The sequence below is a fragment of the Lithobates pipiens genome, unplaced genomic scaffold (genome assembly GCF_037356315.1).
Source record: "Lithobates pipiens isolate NorthernLeopardFrog02 unplaced genomic scaffold, aLitPip1_a1.2 Scaffold_25, whole genome shotgun sequence".
NCBI lineage: Eukaryota > Metazoa > Chordata > Amphibia > Anura > Ranidae > Lithobates > Lithobates pipiens.
This window is the reverse complement of record NW_027507787.1, coordinates 58970460-58987138: the sequence shown is the minus strand read 5'-3', so window position 1 is coordinate 58987138 and position 16679 is coordinate 58970460.

Sequence of the window (16679 nt, the reverse complement as noted above, 5' to 3'; positions counted from 1 at the left end):
GAAATAATGCATGTATCTCAGTGTCTTTTGTTGTATGCTTATTAATTTGTGATATGTGTGGCGAACTCTCTGACTTCCAAGGACCTGATGGTGACCCCCAGAGCCAGAGAGAACTGACAGTCCTCTTCAGGGTGCAGGTTATTAGACATAGTGGGTGTGTTGCAAGGTGGAAAGATTGGTGCCAGTCACTTTTTGTAAAAATTAACAAAGAGATTTTATTTCTCTTAACAGTAACAGTGGGAGAGAAGGTTAGGGCACAGTACACCCATAGGCAAATGCAATAGCAATTAGGAAAACTCCGCAGACCAAAAATAGAACTCGGCAGACATCAATACAGATAAAGAGCCTTTTGGGGACCAGTGACACTAATACAGTGATCAATGCTAAAAAATATGCACTGTCACTGTATTAATGACACTGGCTGGGAAGGGGTTAACATCAGGGGTGATCAAAGTGTTAACTGTGTGCCTAGGTTGTGCTTATTCACTGTGGGGCAGGTGCTTTGACTAGGGGAAGGCAAAGATCTGTGCTCCTGTTTAGCAGAAACACAGAATCTGTTCCTTCACTTCTTGAGCTTTTTCACCTTCCAAAGGATCTGTATTTCTGTCCATATAGTCGTTTTACTATTGCACTTAAGTAATATAGCTAGGTCTTGTGCCCAACAAACTTTTAATGGACCGTGAATGGGAATTGATGATCTTATCACTCACATTTTTCTGGTTTTGCATAAAGTCCATGTTGTCTGAGCAGGCAAAGAACATTCCTGATTGTATACAGAGTTCCAGGGAGGTGGAAAAGATCAAGATGTCATCAAGATATACAGTGGCTTGAAAAAGTATTCACACCCCTTGAAATTTTACACATTTTGTCATGTTTTAACCAAAAAATGTTAATGTATTTTTGGGGGATTTTATGTGATAGACCAACACAAAGTGGTACATAATTGTGAAGTGAAGAAAATGATAATGGTTTTCAATTTTTTTTTACAAATACATATCTAAAAAGTGTGGCATGCATTGTATTCAGCCCCCCTGGGTGAATACTTTGTAGAACCACCTTTCGCTGCAATTACAGCTGCAAGTCTTTTTGGGGATGTCTCTACCAGCTTTTTACATCTAGAGAGTGACATTTTTGCCCATTCTTCTTTGCAAAATAGCTCAAGCTCTGTCAGATTGGATGGAGAGTGTCTGTGAACAGCAATGTTCAAGTCTTGCCACAGATTCTAAATTGGATTTAGGTCTGGACTATGACTGGGCCATTCTAACACATGAACATGCTTTGATTTACCATTCCATTATAGCTCATTTGACCAGAGCACCTTCTTCCACATATTTGCTGTGTCCCCCACATGGCTCCTTGCAAAGTGCAAACAGGAATTCTTATGGCTTTCAACAATGGATTTCTTCTTGCCACTCTTCCGTAAAGGCCATATTTGTGGAATGCACGACTAATAGTTGTCCTGTGGACAGATTCTCACAAATGAGCTTTGGATCTCTGCAGCTCCTCCAGAGTTACCATGGGCCTCTTGGCTGCTTCTCTAAATAATGCTCTCCTTGCCCGGCCTGTCAGTTTATGTGGATGGCCATGTCTTGGTAGGTTTGCAGTTGTGCCATACTCTTTCCATTTTTGAACAATGGATTGAAAAGTGCTTTGTGAGAAGTTCAAAGCTTGAGATATTTTTTTATAACCTAACCCTGCTTTAAACTTCTCCCCAACTTTATCCCTGACCTGTCTGGTTTGTTCCTTGGCCTTCATGATGCTGTTTGATCACTAAGGTTCTCTAACAAACCTCTGGGGGAATCACTGAACAGCTGTATTTATATTAAGATTAAATTACACAAAGGTGGACTCTATTACTGATTAGGTGACCTTTGAAGGCAATTGGTTCCACTATGAAGAGTGTGGTCCCTCGCGCTACCAAGTGAATAAACAATTTAAATAATAATAAATTAAACTGCTGCTAGACCTATGGTGTACACAGTGCACATAAATTAATAAAGTAGTGAAAATATCAGCGCACTTTCTAAATAACCCCTAACAACAGGAAGAATGTAAACAAAACCTTTAGTATGACATCTTATGAAATAACTAATCAGATAAGAATGTCCAGTACTTTTTTTTTATACATCATGGGCTACAGATATTACTCTACCTTTTTTAACTAACCAAGAAAATGGTCTCTATGTCATTGGAGACATTGTCTTCAATAAGATGGCCACAAACCAACTTCCTGTTACCGCACATAAATAGCATCACTTGATATCCAATCCGGTACCCTGATGAAGTCACGTGATGCGACGTGTAGGGCAAGGCAGGAAGTAAAGAGGGGACCGGAAGAAGCATCTATAATGCCGTTGTTGCACTTTGATAAGCTTTTAAACTCTTTATGTAAGAGAGTTGAGAGTTCTGTGAGCATTAAGTAATTGTGTGAAGTCACGGGAACACTGTTTGTTTCCACGGAAATTTTATTTTGAAGGACTGTCTCCTATATATTTGGAAGAATCTTTTGGACTGTAGCTTCACCATTTTGCACTTACTGTTTGTGGCATTTAGTACGTCACTGTTATTTGATATGTTATATAGTCATTCATATTTACTATTTAGAAATTGCGCTGATCTTTTCACTACTTTATTAATTTATGTGCACTGTGTACACTATTTTAGTTAGGGGTATCAGAGTAAAGGGTGCCGAATACAAATGCGCGCCACACTTTTTAGATATTTATTTTGTAAAAAAATTTGAAAAAAATTTATAATTTTCCTTCCACTTCACAATTATGTGCCACTTTGTGTTGGTCTTTCACACAAAATCTCAATAAACAATCAAAATAGTCAATACATTTAAGTTTTTGCTTGTAACATGACAATGTGGAAAATTTCAAGGGGTTTGAATACTTTTTCAAGGCACTGTATAATGACAAAGATATCCATAAAGTTTTTGAATATATCATTAACAAAGTATTGAAAGGTGGCTAGCGCGTTGCACAGCCCAAAAGGCTTCACAGGATATTCAAAATGGCCAAACCATGTGCAAAAAGCCATCGTCCATTCATCTCACTCCCTGATGCATACAAGGTCATAGGCCCCCCCGCAAATTCAGTTTGGGGAAGACTGCTTGTCATTCTTCTCTCCTCCAGTCAACATGAGCACTGCAGAACAACTCTTACTTCTGCCTCTCCCTGTCCTAAACTTAGATTTGCTGTGCGCGCACCTGCAAAAACCTGATACCAAGTTAAGTTCAGATACTTATACTTGTTGCTTTTGCAAATGCACTTAGGCTGGTTATGCATTGCACACTGTGGCAACATGCAGTAAAACGCGTGTTTTACCACACATTACATTAGTTCACTATAATGCCAGATAAGGTGTGTAGCGCACTGCAGCAACACTAATTTAGAATGACACTCTAACATACAGGTACAGTTGCCTGCAACATATCTACTTTGCAGCACAGCAAAATGTGCATGCCATTTTTGGTGCTTTTTCATTATAAGAAAGCTCTATGTACATTGCTGCTTCTATTGCTGTGCATTGGCAGCCACTTATAAATGACTAAGCTGTTTTAAGGCAACACACATTAATACATGAAATGCCATTTAGTATTGTGTATGACAACACACCACAAGGCATGATGGAAGTGTGAAGTGGCTGTTAATGTTTTGTTCCCCCATACATTCATGAATTAGCCACTTGACCTCTGGAAGATTTACCCCCCCCATTACCAGGCCATTTCTTGCGATATGGCACTGGGTTATTTTAACTGACAATTGCGCTGTGATGCAAGGCTGTACCCATATAAAATGTATGTCTTTTTTTCCCACAAATAGAGCTTTGTTTTGTTGGTATTTGATCACCTCTGTGTTTTCAATTTTTTCATTAATAAACCAAAAAAAGACAGACAATTTTGAAAAACAAACAAAAAACAAAATATAAAAAAATATTTTTTACTTCTTGCTATAAAACATATCCAATAAAAAAATGGAAAAAATCTAATTTCTTCATCAGTTTAGGCCAATATGTATTCTGCTACATATTTTTGGTAAACAAAATCCCAATAAGTGTATATTGATTGGTTTGTACAAAAGTTATAGCGTCTACAAACTATAGGATCTTTTTATTTATTTTTTATTTGTTTATTTTTTTTTACTAGTAATGTCGGTGATCAGTGACTTATAGCAGGACTGCAATATTGCAGCAAACATTCTGAAACTAACTGACACTTTTGAAACTTTTTGGGGACCAGTGAACACTAATACAGCGATTGGTGCTAAAAATATGCACTGTCACTGTGCTAATGACACCGACTGGGAAAGGGGTTAAACATCAGGGGCGATCAAAGAGTTAACTCTGTGCCTAGCCAGTGTTTCTGTGTACTGTGTGAAGTGATTTTACTAGGGGAAGAGATGGAATTTATTCCCTGCTTTGCAGGAACACAAATGCCATCCTTTCCCTCCTGTCAGAACACTGATCTTCCTTGTTTACATAGGCAGATTGCAGTTCTGTGTCTTTTCCTCACAATCGGTGGGTGCCCACAGACATCGAGTTCCTGGTACCCACCGATCAGCTCCCGCTGTGCATAAAACTGCTAGAGGACGGACCTGGTTAATGTTTTATCTGCCGTTCAGCTTTAAACTGCATTTGAACTTTGCAAATTCTTATTGTTTAGGGATGTTGCCATCAATATGCTCTGGGAACAGTTCTTTGTTACAATAAATTGCATGTTCTGTAATAAGCTGTAAATACATTTATGAATCTATACCAGTGTCAGTTAAAATATAGGGAATGAGTCCAAACCATATGTTTAATTCTGCTGAATGACACATCAAGTTACAAGCTATTCCACAGAGTCTTGCATCAAAAACAATTATCAAAAACCTAATTTATAATTAGTCTACGCAAATCATTACAGAGTACAGATGTATAACAATGCACGGAAATGATATGTATAAATTAAAATTATAAAGACAAATTATAAAAAATGCTGATTATTGTAACGGTGTTTGGGTATTAAATCACAACTAAAACATTTCCCTTTTTTATACAGTAGACAAACAAAATAGTGGCTCCACTTTAAGGCCGCGTACACACGGGCGGATTGTCTGCCCAACTAAGTTCGGCAGACAATCCGACAGACAGTCCGTTCAAAATTTGCATGAACGGACTTGACCACACACGATGAGCAGACAGTCCGCTGAAAGCGTGCGTGATGATGTGTACAGCACGTATGACGGGACTAGAAAAACGACGTCCTATACACTGCAATGCAACCTTCGGCCGTGTAAACCCTTTCTGAGCATGCGCCATACTTAGTCCATCCAACTTGCCTACACACGAGCGGACTGTCCGCTGAAACCAAGTTTGGACGGACAAAACCAAGTTTGAACGGACTGTCTTACGGAAATTCCGTAAGGCCGCGTACACACGCGGGGACTGTTCGCTCAACTTTGTCCGTCAAACAGTTTCAGCGGACAGTCCGCTCAAAATTAGCATGGACGGACTTGCCCACACACGACGAACGAACAGTCCGCTGAAACCGTGCGCGATGACGTGAACGGCACGTACGACGGGACTAGAAAACAACGTCCTATACACTGCAATGCAAACTTCGGCGTGTAAATCCTTTCTGAGCATGCGCGGAACTTAGTTTGACGAACAAGCCTACACACGAGGGGACTGTTCGCTGAAACAAAGTTTCAGCGGACAGTTTTTCGGAATTTACGAAAAACTTTGTTCAGCAGACTGTCCGCTGAAACTGTCCGCTGAAAGCCCACACACGAGCGGACTGTCCGCCGAAACACTGTTCAGCGGACAAAGTTGAGCGAACAGTCCCCGCGTGTGTACGCGGCCTAAGACTTTATTCGTCAGACTGTCCGCTGAAAAAGTCCGCTGAAGCCCACACACGAGCGGATTGTCCGCTGAAACACTGTTCAGCGGACTAAGTTGGGCAGACAGTCCGCCCGTGTGTACGCGGCCTAGGCTGACAATGTGTGCTTAGAGATGAACCAGCCGCAGGTGTCCTGGTCCACTGGGAAAATTCCATCCCTGAATGTCATGGCAATATTTGAAAAACGGGCTGCACCACTGTTATTTACTTCTTTTAATAAGCTTTGTTGATGTTTGAGCGACTCCATCCCACTGGACGCAGGCTCCTCTGATGTAGTTTAACCCTAACTAACCTAGGGCTCAGTCATAGAGATAGCATGTTTTAGATGTTTAATAATGCTTATGGAAAGAAGTAAATGGTGGTGGTATGGCTGTTGTTTAAAATTAGCAATTCCCCCTACAGTTGATGTTTTCTAGTGTGTTGTGATTGGCAGAACAGCAACAGAGACATATATACAATATAAATTCAGCTTAGTAGTAGTGGCAACTTTGAACTGTTAAGGGCTTGTCAACCCACCCCCAGGCGTCTTCACCCCAAAAGCAGACACAGTCAAAATATTACTGAGTCACCTGACTTTCTCTTCAGCAGTGCCACTGCTTAGGCCCCAAATCTTGGCCTTTGGCTTTTGATTGGTTCCTTAGATCTATTCATCCAGCTCTCCTGGCTCCATAGATTCTCTTGGCTCTCAGCCTTTAGTTGCGCACCCTGCTAAATGAGCCTATGCCCTGGCCTGCCTCTCAATAGGGGATCTCCTGGTACCTGTCTTCAGCTCTTCTATCTCCAAACCTGAGAGCTCCTGGCTCTTGGGTGGATCACACCTGTCCCTATGACAGAGCAGACTGAGAGCACAGCTGTCTCCCAATTACCAGGCCTATCATTATAAGGCCCCTTTTATGGAGGGCTTTTACACTGGAGCGGTGCGCTCGCAGGACGGTGAAAAAAGTCCTGCTAGCCACATCTTTTGAGCGGTGAAGGAGCGATGTATTCACTGCTCCTAAACCTCTCCTACCCATTGAAATCAATGTGGCAGCACGGCTAACCGCCTGCAAAGCGCCGCTGCAGCGGCACTTTGCGGGTGGTTTTAACCATTTTTCGGCCGCTAGCGGGGGTTAAAACTGCCCCGCTAGTGGCTGCATACCGCCGTTAAAACAACGGTAAAGCGCTGCTAAAAATAGCGGCGCTTTACCGCCGACGCCCGCACCGCCCCAGTGTGAAAGGGGCCTAAGGGCTGTGCACACCTGCATACACACTCTGCTGGTCTTTAGCAAGAGCTGGAGAAATCCAAATCAAATACATTTTTGTCTTCAAAATAGCATCAATTCTTCTAGGTATAATTGCCTGCAGTTTTTGAACAAACTCGCCAGGTAGGTTGTTCCTAACATCTTGGAGAACTAACCACAGATCTTCTGTGGATGTAGGATGCCTCAAATCCTACTGTCTCTTCATATAATCCCAGGCAGACTCAATAACGTTGAGATCAGGGGTCTGTGGGGACCAAACCATCCCTTCTAGGAGTCCTTGTTCTTTATGCTGAAGATAGTTTTTAATCACATTGGCAGTATGATTGGGGTCACTGTCCTGCTGCTGAATAAATTTGGGGCCAATCACACACCAATCTGATGGTATGGCATGATGGATCTGTCTGTATTTCTCAGCATTGAGGATATTATTGATCCTGACCAAATCTCAACTCAATTTGCAGAAATGCAGCCCTAAACTTGCATGAAACATACACCATGCTTCACTGTTGCCTACAGATACTCATTATTGTACCACTCTCCACCACTTGGTTGCAGGAAATAATAAGTTAAGGATTGAGCAATTTTTGCAAAAAAGTCCAAACTTGGATTTGGTTATTAACCTCCCTAGCAGTAATCCCGAGTCTGGCTCGGGTTGGGATTTCAGCACCATAAGCGGTAACCCCGAGCCAGACTCGGGATTGTATCGCTGGATACAGGGAGGACACAGGGAGAAGTTACTTACCTTGTCCCCTGGATCCAGCGATGTCCTCTGCGCTGTTTGATCGAGCTGTCCTCCGCTCGATTCACACAGTGCCTCCATTCCCTGCGACGTTACGGCGTACGGGATCGGAGATCAGCGCCAAATTCAAAAAAGTAAAAACACACAAAACACACACAGTACTGTAATCTTACAGATTACAGTACTGTATAAAAACATTACACACCCCCTTTGTCCCTAGTGGTCTGTGAAGTGCCCTGCATGCACTTTTATATTATAAATACTGTTTGTTCTGCCTGGAATTTGGAGATTGTCCATAGCAACCAAAAAGTGTCCCTTTATGTCAAAAGTGATTTTAGACTAAATAGAAAACAGCGATAATAAATTATAATCACTTGCAGAATGATTTGTGGGGAAATTCGTCATCAAACACTAAATCTAATGACAGCGACAATTCTGCAAATGAGCAAATTTCTGTGTTTTTGGATTTGATTACATTATTGAATCATTTTTATTATTATTTATTATTATATTATAAACTTTATCATACCCGGGATGTCTGCTAGACTCTGGTTTGAACAGATTTAAGAGAGTTATTCCTAAGAATTACAGGACTACAATATAAAACGCCAAATTTCCATGCAAAATAATTGTACCACTTTCAGCACCTAAAACCAGAACTAATCATACCGCCAGGGAGGTTAACTTAAAAGTAGTAGATTGTTCTTAAGGATACCCAGAGAAAATATTAAAATATGAAAGTTTTGTTCACTCTAAAGAAATTGTAAAAAAAAAAAAAAAGCAATTGTTAAAAGTCTTTGTAAATGAGTACTTCTGGTAAAAGTAAGGATTTTGGTTGGGGGAGGAGTTTTTCTCAGGGAAATGGCCAATCGCAGTTCATGGGCAGGACCCAATCTGTGAGTTTCATGAGATTGTCCTCTAAACTTTTTTTTGTCATTACTATAATCAGGAAAGTTATATAACGTAGTGTACAGGATTTTTGGCAGATGTACAAACAAAATGTTTAAAAAGTGGTAAAAAGGTTAAATATTATAAAAACGAGAAACAAGATTGGTACCGAAGTGTACAGTGTAGGGTATACAAAGCATGGTAGCTAAGACTGACGGTAAAAGATTATTCTCTGAAGCGTATGTGACATGTAAGGAGTGTATTAACAACAAATAAATGCAGATCCAGTTACACAGACTGGTCAGACATGCCATGACAGTTTTCCCTTTTGTGGATCAGAGTCTTCCAGATACCTGGAAGAGGGTTCATGGATGATAAAAATATGTATTTAAAAGGTATTATTACTTACTAAAGTAATTGTTAAAAATAGTATTTTTTGGGCCTTAATAACTTTTCTCGAGAGTTCATTGATATTTTTGCAGACAACGTATCTCTCTGAGTAAATTTAAATGAATCATATAGACTTACTGTAGGGCAAAACATTTTTTTAATAACAAAAGATACAATAATTTGAAGATCTAAAGAAAGTCCTTATTAATTCAGTATGTTTGATTAATATAGAGATCTCTCTCAGCCATTTTACATTCAAGTGTATGTGGGTGATGAGCCAATTTCATTAGTATTTTTTTTTAAAATGTGTTAGGAGTGTATTGTCCAATACTACATATCAGACACATTGTGGGTTTTAAAAACATGTTATGTTACAATGACTTATATAGGCATGGGGCGTGATCAACGGGTGATGTCAACCGGTTACCCCGCTCCTTATGACGTCACAGTGTCGGGGCATGCTGGGACTCTGACATCATAGGAGGCAGGGTCACCGGGTGTCATCTCCCGGTGATAACGCCCCATGCCTATATAAGTCGTTGCGGACCTCACACACAGCATTACAGCGGGAGAGAGCATCATGTCAACATCGGAAGAAGAGAAGAGGGATCAAGATGACGGAGAAGACAGGGCCACTGCTAGCAAAAGAGTGGCAAAAGAGCAGAAGATAGTGGAGGAGCCCGGCAGAAGAACCGGAGAGCGGGAGAAGAGGTCGGAAGAGTGGGAGAAGAATCAGAGAGCGGGAGAAGACTCCAGAAAGCGGGAGAAGTGGGAAGAAACCCCCAAAGTCGGAAGAAGACCCCCTGGAGGTGCCTAATAAATTACTTTAAAAACTTGTCTAGTGTGTTTTTTTTATTGACACTTTTTTTCCCTCAGCTGAATGGGTAGGGGTACGATGTACCCTATACTCATTCACATTGGGTGGGGGGCTGGGATCTGGGGGCCGCCTTATTAAAGGGGGCTCCTGGATTCCGATAAGCCTCCCACCTGCAGACCCCGACAACCAACGGCCAGGGTTGTTGGGAAGAGGCCCTTCTCCTCATCAACATGGGGACAAGGTGCTTTGGGGTGGGGGGGCCGTAGGGTGCCCCCTTTCCCCAAAGCACCCACCCCCCCATGTTGAGGGCATGCGGCCTGGTACGGCTCAGGAGGGTGCGCTCGCTCATCCCCTGGTATGGAATTTGGGGGGCCCCCATGCTATTTTTTTGCTATAGAGGGTTCCCCTTAAAATCCATACCAGACCTAAGGGCCTGGTATGCTCTTGGAGGGGAAGTCACCTAGAAGTCGGATTGAAGTAGTACAGGAACCTTTTCTGAAGTCGGATTGACTGCAGTAGTGTGTATTAAGATGGATCCATTCATTATTTTCATGTAGCGCGACTTGAGGCGACTAGGGGCGGCTTGAAGTCGGATCCAAAGTTGCCCCTGTGTGAATGGACTCTAAAGGTGTTATTACAAGGAAAACAGGAGGTGTCAATACACACAGCTTTGTCTAGTGGCAATGGGATATAAATACATGGTGATTAAAATGATGCAGTGTGATAGAGCCACAGTTGTGTAAATTAATTATGAAAAAGTCACTTTTTCTACTTTTTAGTGGACATTTATGGGGAAAGAATTTCTTTTGCTTCTATAGATGGATCCAAATATTGGCACAATAAAATGACAATATAAACTTTCTGTATATGTGTCTACACTGAAAGATTAACTTAAGACTGCCATGTGTTTGTTTAGCAGTCAGAGTGTCATGGTTATGCAGTGATCTTCCTGTGTTTGCTTACCTCCCCTCATGTGTTCAGACTAAGAGGCCAGCCATTTCCACCTGGTGGTTTTTATAACCTCTCCTCTAAGCATGGCTCCACCCCGGGCCCTATCAGGGAGCCCTATATTAACCTGTGCACTGCAGGCTATCAGTGCTGATCAACCATTGTGTATTCCTTTGTGTGTTTGGCTTCCTGTTACCTGCCGTGTGCTCTTCTGTTGTTCTGTTACCGACTTTGGCGTGTCTTTGACTATCCCTGTTTGCCTGTGATCCTGACCTTTTGGCGTGTCCCTGACTACTTCTGTCTGCTTGTGGTCCCGACCTTGGCTTTGTCCCTCACCATCCTTATCCTCCTGTTGCCTACTGTGGGTGTGAGCTGGGGGACCCTGGGGGTCGCGACCTGGAGCCAGTTGCGGCCAAGTCCATCCTCACCACTCAAAACTCTGGTGAACACCTGCTGGCTCTTAGACTCTGCGCCTCAGGGAATCTTACGCTCTAACCCCGTTGGGACCTGTCTCCCGTCCGCAGCAGGCAACCGTAGGGTCCACAACCTTGCGGTGCACTCCTGATCCCTACGGTGTGCATCTGTCACCTCGCCTCAAGGTGACCTGACACAGAGTGACAGAGCATGTGTGGTTCATTCAATCATTCTGTATGAGAGGATTGGTTGGTTCTGAAAAAGATTCTACTTCAATATAATCAAATTTCTTTCAGAAATAGAATATTTAGGAAAGCCCAACCTAAATTAATGTTCTTTTACAAAATGAAAGCAATTGTTAGTGTAAAGAAAAATAGAATAATCTGGTAAGATTATTCTTTTACAAGATTTAACTTAGTCACAGGATAAAGAGGGGGACTATGAAATTTTGTCTCAGTTAGAACCAGTACAGACTGCTAATGGAGATAAAATTGATTGTAAAAATAATTGATTCCAAAAATAATGCATAGTGTTATTTTTAAGTGAAAATTTTTATTTTTGCATATCCAGGTACCTGACTGATTGATTTTTTGTTTAAGCTAATGAAAGAAATTATGAACTACTCATTTTAGAGCACTTTGTCGAACTTCTGAATATTATTTTATTTGTTTATAGAACAAACCAAAAGGAAAGAGTATTGAGGGATTTGGCAAATCTATATAGATTGGTTATATTCGTTTTTTTCACCTGCTAAAGGATACAAGGATTTTTTTTTTTTTTTTAGTTAATGTTTATTTCTTGATAAATGAATTGAGGTAATTCTAGAAAAAATTATATTATTAACAAAAGTTGTTGTGAACTTATGTCATATTCCATTGGGGTTGGATTTCAAACCATGGAATCAGATAATGATTTAAAATTGTATAGGACAGGTAATGAAGGTCATGTATGCAATTGTAGGTATTTAGTCAAGTTTTTGTTTCTTATCATCTTAAGTATTCAGCTATTGTGGAATGTATGAATAGTATTATAAAGTCTAAATAATGTAAGAGGATTCAAGAATAAGGTAAAGATTGAGTGACTTATTTACCTATAGTTTTAGTTTAAAAACGTTATTATTTTCTAAACATCGGCTTTGTTAACTTTTTGAGTTGACAGGATGTCTTTTTAGATTAGCATACTTAGGTATTTATATAATCTGTTGTATAGAAAGAAGCATGGTCGCAAACAACAGGTACAGTATTTCAGAAGTTTGTTTACAAAACATGGCTAGGCCTTTGCTAAATTTAAATAGAAATTATGTCTTAAATGGGATTTCTACTTCTAATGAGTATATTTAGTAATTTATTCCAGTAGCTAAAGTTATGGTTAAGAATTATAGATCTGAAGCTACCAGGGGTGCTTCAGAGAAGTCAACTGAGATATCAGTTGGGAAGATTATCTTGTTATTTTTAAGGTACATTGGAATTATAGTTTTTTATTTCTAAAGAATTGGTAAAAATAAAAATAATTGGTAAAAATAAGAACAAAATGGGTAAACACAGAAAGGATTGTCAGTCTAGAATGGTTTATATTGATTAATGAATATTACAACGTAAAACATAATTTTTTATAAGAATTTGATACTTGTTTTCATTTTCTTTTATAGATATGTCTTTCGTTTCTAAATTTAAAGAAAATGATTAGATAAATAAATAAATAGAAAAATAAATAGAAAGATAGATAGAATATATTAAAAAAGTATGGGAAAGTTATGTTTTTTACGTATCTACAGATGACTAGATTACTTATTATGTTTATAATTGTTCGGTGTCAAGGATAATGTATAAAAATTTACATTGTAGAAGTTATTTAGTTATTGAAATTTCCAGGAATGGGATATATTGTATTTATTAAAGTGGTAGTAAACCCAGTTTCAAAAAACACTTACATTCCCGGCATGCCGGAAATGCTAACTTTCACATTGGTTGTGCTCTCAACCAAACTTTCAAACCATCCAATGGCTGGTTTCACAACTGATCACATGGAGGCATGGAGCAACTCAGCTATGAGGAAAGATTAGAGGAACTGAATTTATTCACTCTTGATAAGAGGAGATTAAGGGGGGATTTGATCAACATGTACAAATATATAAGGGGTCCATATAGGGAACTTGGTGTCGAGTTATTCACTTTAAAGTCAACAAAGAGGACAAGGGGGCACTCTTTACGTCTAGAGGAGAAGAGATTTCATCTCCAAATACGGAAAGGTTTCTTCACAGTAAGAGCTGTGAAAATGTGGAATAGACTCCCTGCAGAGGTGGTTATGGCCAGCTCAGTGGATTGCTTTAAGAAAGGCCTGGATTATTTCCTAAGTGTACGTAATATAACTGGGTACTAAAATTTATAGGTAAAGTTGATCCGGGGAAAATCCGATTGCCTCTCGGGGGATCAGGAAGGAATTTTTTCCCCTGCTTTAGCAAATTGGATCATGCTCTGCTGGGGTTTTTTGCCTTCCTCTGGATCAACTGTGGGTATAGAATTGGGTATATGGGCTGGTATATGTATATATATGTATGTATGTGTATATATATATATATATATATATATATATATATAGTATATATTATTTTTTTTTTGGTTGAACTGGATGGACTTGTGTCTTTTTTCAACCTGACTAACTATGTAACTATGTAACTATGTGCAGCATTATGGCAGTTGAAGAATCAGTTGAAGGCCAAGATGGCAGCTTCCTTGACTGAAAACGATAGAAGGGTTTACTTCCACTTTAATTAATCATTTATATTGCAAAGCAATATAATGTGATATTTCAAATATATATATTTCTTCTTTATATTAAAATAGCTAAATGATATGGTTAAAGTTATAAGAGTTTCACAAGAATTTAAATACATTTATGAATTTGAATCTTTAATATTATACGATTTAGATGGGGAATTAATTAAAATTAATAAATAATATAATAATTTATATGTTCTCAATGGAATGAAATAGTTAAATATTTTTCATAGGAATATCTCAGAGTTTTGGAAAATGTTTATGTACAATATCTGACGCACTAAATTGTATTAATGTTTAATGTTGTGTGCTCAGTTTTGTCATGGAGTATGTCCTGTGACATGAAACTGTCTTCTATATTCTCACCTTAGTAGCAGAGTTTGTTTCTCACGCAGTTTTAAGCCTCCCACACAGCAGTTTCTGTTTCAGTTAATGCCTGTGTTTCAACCTACATATGAAATTGATGATCATTAGAGCCTGGGTGGTATATTTGGTTGATCACACACCTGACTTGTTGCAAAACCCCTGACTTGGTGCAAGTGTACAAAATTTGCAAGTGTAAAAATGTATGCTAGTCTGAAGCCAAATGGTAGTCACACCAAAAACTGAATACCTTTTGATTTTTCTTCTGTTTGCTCACTTTACATTTTGCAAATTGATAAAAAATAAACACTTAAAATCTATATTTTTGAAAGCATTCTAACGTTACAGCATTTCTTTACACCTTCCTAAAACGTTTGCACAGTACTGTGTATATATAATACATTGAAACCACTAGCAAGAACATAAGCAATGAGCTAGGAGTCTTCGCTGTCTATATCTGGCAGACTGCTGTTTCCTACTGCTGCTGCTGCTCAATACTATGTTGACAGGATAATGAATAGAATGCCAATTAGAGTGAGAGGAACTTGGTTTCCCCATTCTTTGTGTTCTCTTCCTCGATACAGCAAAGGCGCACTACATTAGCTGACAGGTGATATGAGTATTTTCATCCACAGACATTCTGAGGCTAAGGGCTATATAATGTGTTTTCTGCTTATTCAGAAAATGTTGATCATTTTGTTCTTAGCTGCATTGCCCTTGCAAACATTTACGTTTTTGCTTAAGTCTTATTTACCTACGTAGAATAACGATTTCAGAAGGATTTTAGGTCTGTCAGTTGTCATCTCAGCTGGGAGAAAAACAGAATGATGGGTGATATTATAGCACATTGTGAGCTTGAATCAGAAAAATAATACAAATGGCACATTATAAGTTTGGTGACAAGTCTCAAAGCTTTCGAAAGGAGACCTTCCCTGAGGGTTGCAGGATGGCCCTTCCTTTCTAGATTTTACTTGGGAGAACTGGTAGATGTTCTAGCTGGTCTTTCGTAAGACCCAGCAGCAATCTTGTGTTCTAAAGTTTGATATTGTCTTGAGCTTTATTTAGGGGACATGGATTATGATGTCACAATATTTTAAGGTTTACCAGCACATAGCATAACTAAGCTACAGATTATGTATAAATCAATGTATAAATATAAATAAATGTATAAGTATAGGCAAAGTGCACATCATGTAAACTGGGTTGCCAATGGGATTCAAAGGCTTAGCAAGATATAATATGCTTAACCACTTGCTTACTGGGCACTTAAACCCCCCTCAGTCCCAGACCAATTTTCAGCTTTCAGTGCTCTCACATTTTGAATGACAATTACTCAGTCATGCAACACTGTAACCAAATGATTTTTTTGTCCTTTTCTTCATACCAATAGAGCTTTCTTTTGGTGGTATTTGATCACCTCTCGGTTTTTTATTTTCTGCGCTATAAATGAAAAAAAAACGAAAATTTTGAAAAAAAATGAATTTTTCTTCGTTTCTGTGACAAAATTTAGCAAATTAGCAATTTTTCTTCATAAATTTTGGCCACAATTTATACTACTACACATCTTTGGTAAAAATAACCAAATTTTTGCATATTACCGTATATGATCTGTGTGAAATTTATAGAGTCTACAAGCTATGGTGCAAATCATAAAGATTTGCAAATAAAGATCACATCTGATGTACTAAGGCCTATCTCCATTCTTGAGACCCTAACAAGCCAGGAAAGTACAAATGCCCCCCAAATGACCCCTTTTTGGAAAGTAGACATTCCAATGTATTTAGTAAGAGGCATGGTGAGTTATTTTAAGTTGTCATTTTTTCCCACAATTCTTTGCAAAATTACGATTTTTTTTTTCCCACAAAATTTTCATTGTAATAGCTTATTTCTCCCACACGGAATGTGCATACCACAAATAACACCCCAAAATACATTCTCCTGCTCCTCCTGAGTATAACGATACCACATGTGTGAGACTTTCGCACAGCCTGACCACATACAGAGGCCTAATTTTGAAGTAGCACCTTCAGGCATTCTAGGAGCATAAATTACACATTTCATTTCTCAACCACCTATTACAGTTTTGAAGGCCCTGGAACACCAGGGCAATGGAAACGTCCAGAAAATGACCCCATTTTGGAAAGCTAACACCCCAACGTATAATCTATGAGGCATAATGAGTCTTTTCAATGGTTCATTTTTTTCCAGAAGTTTTCGG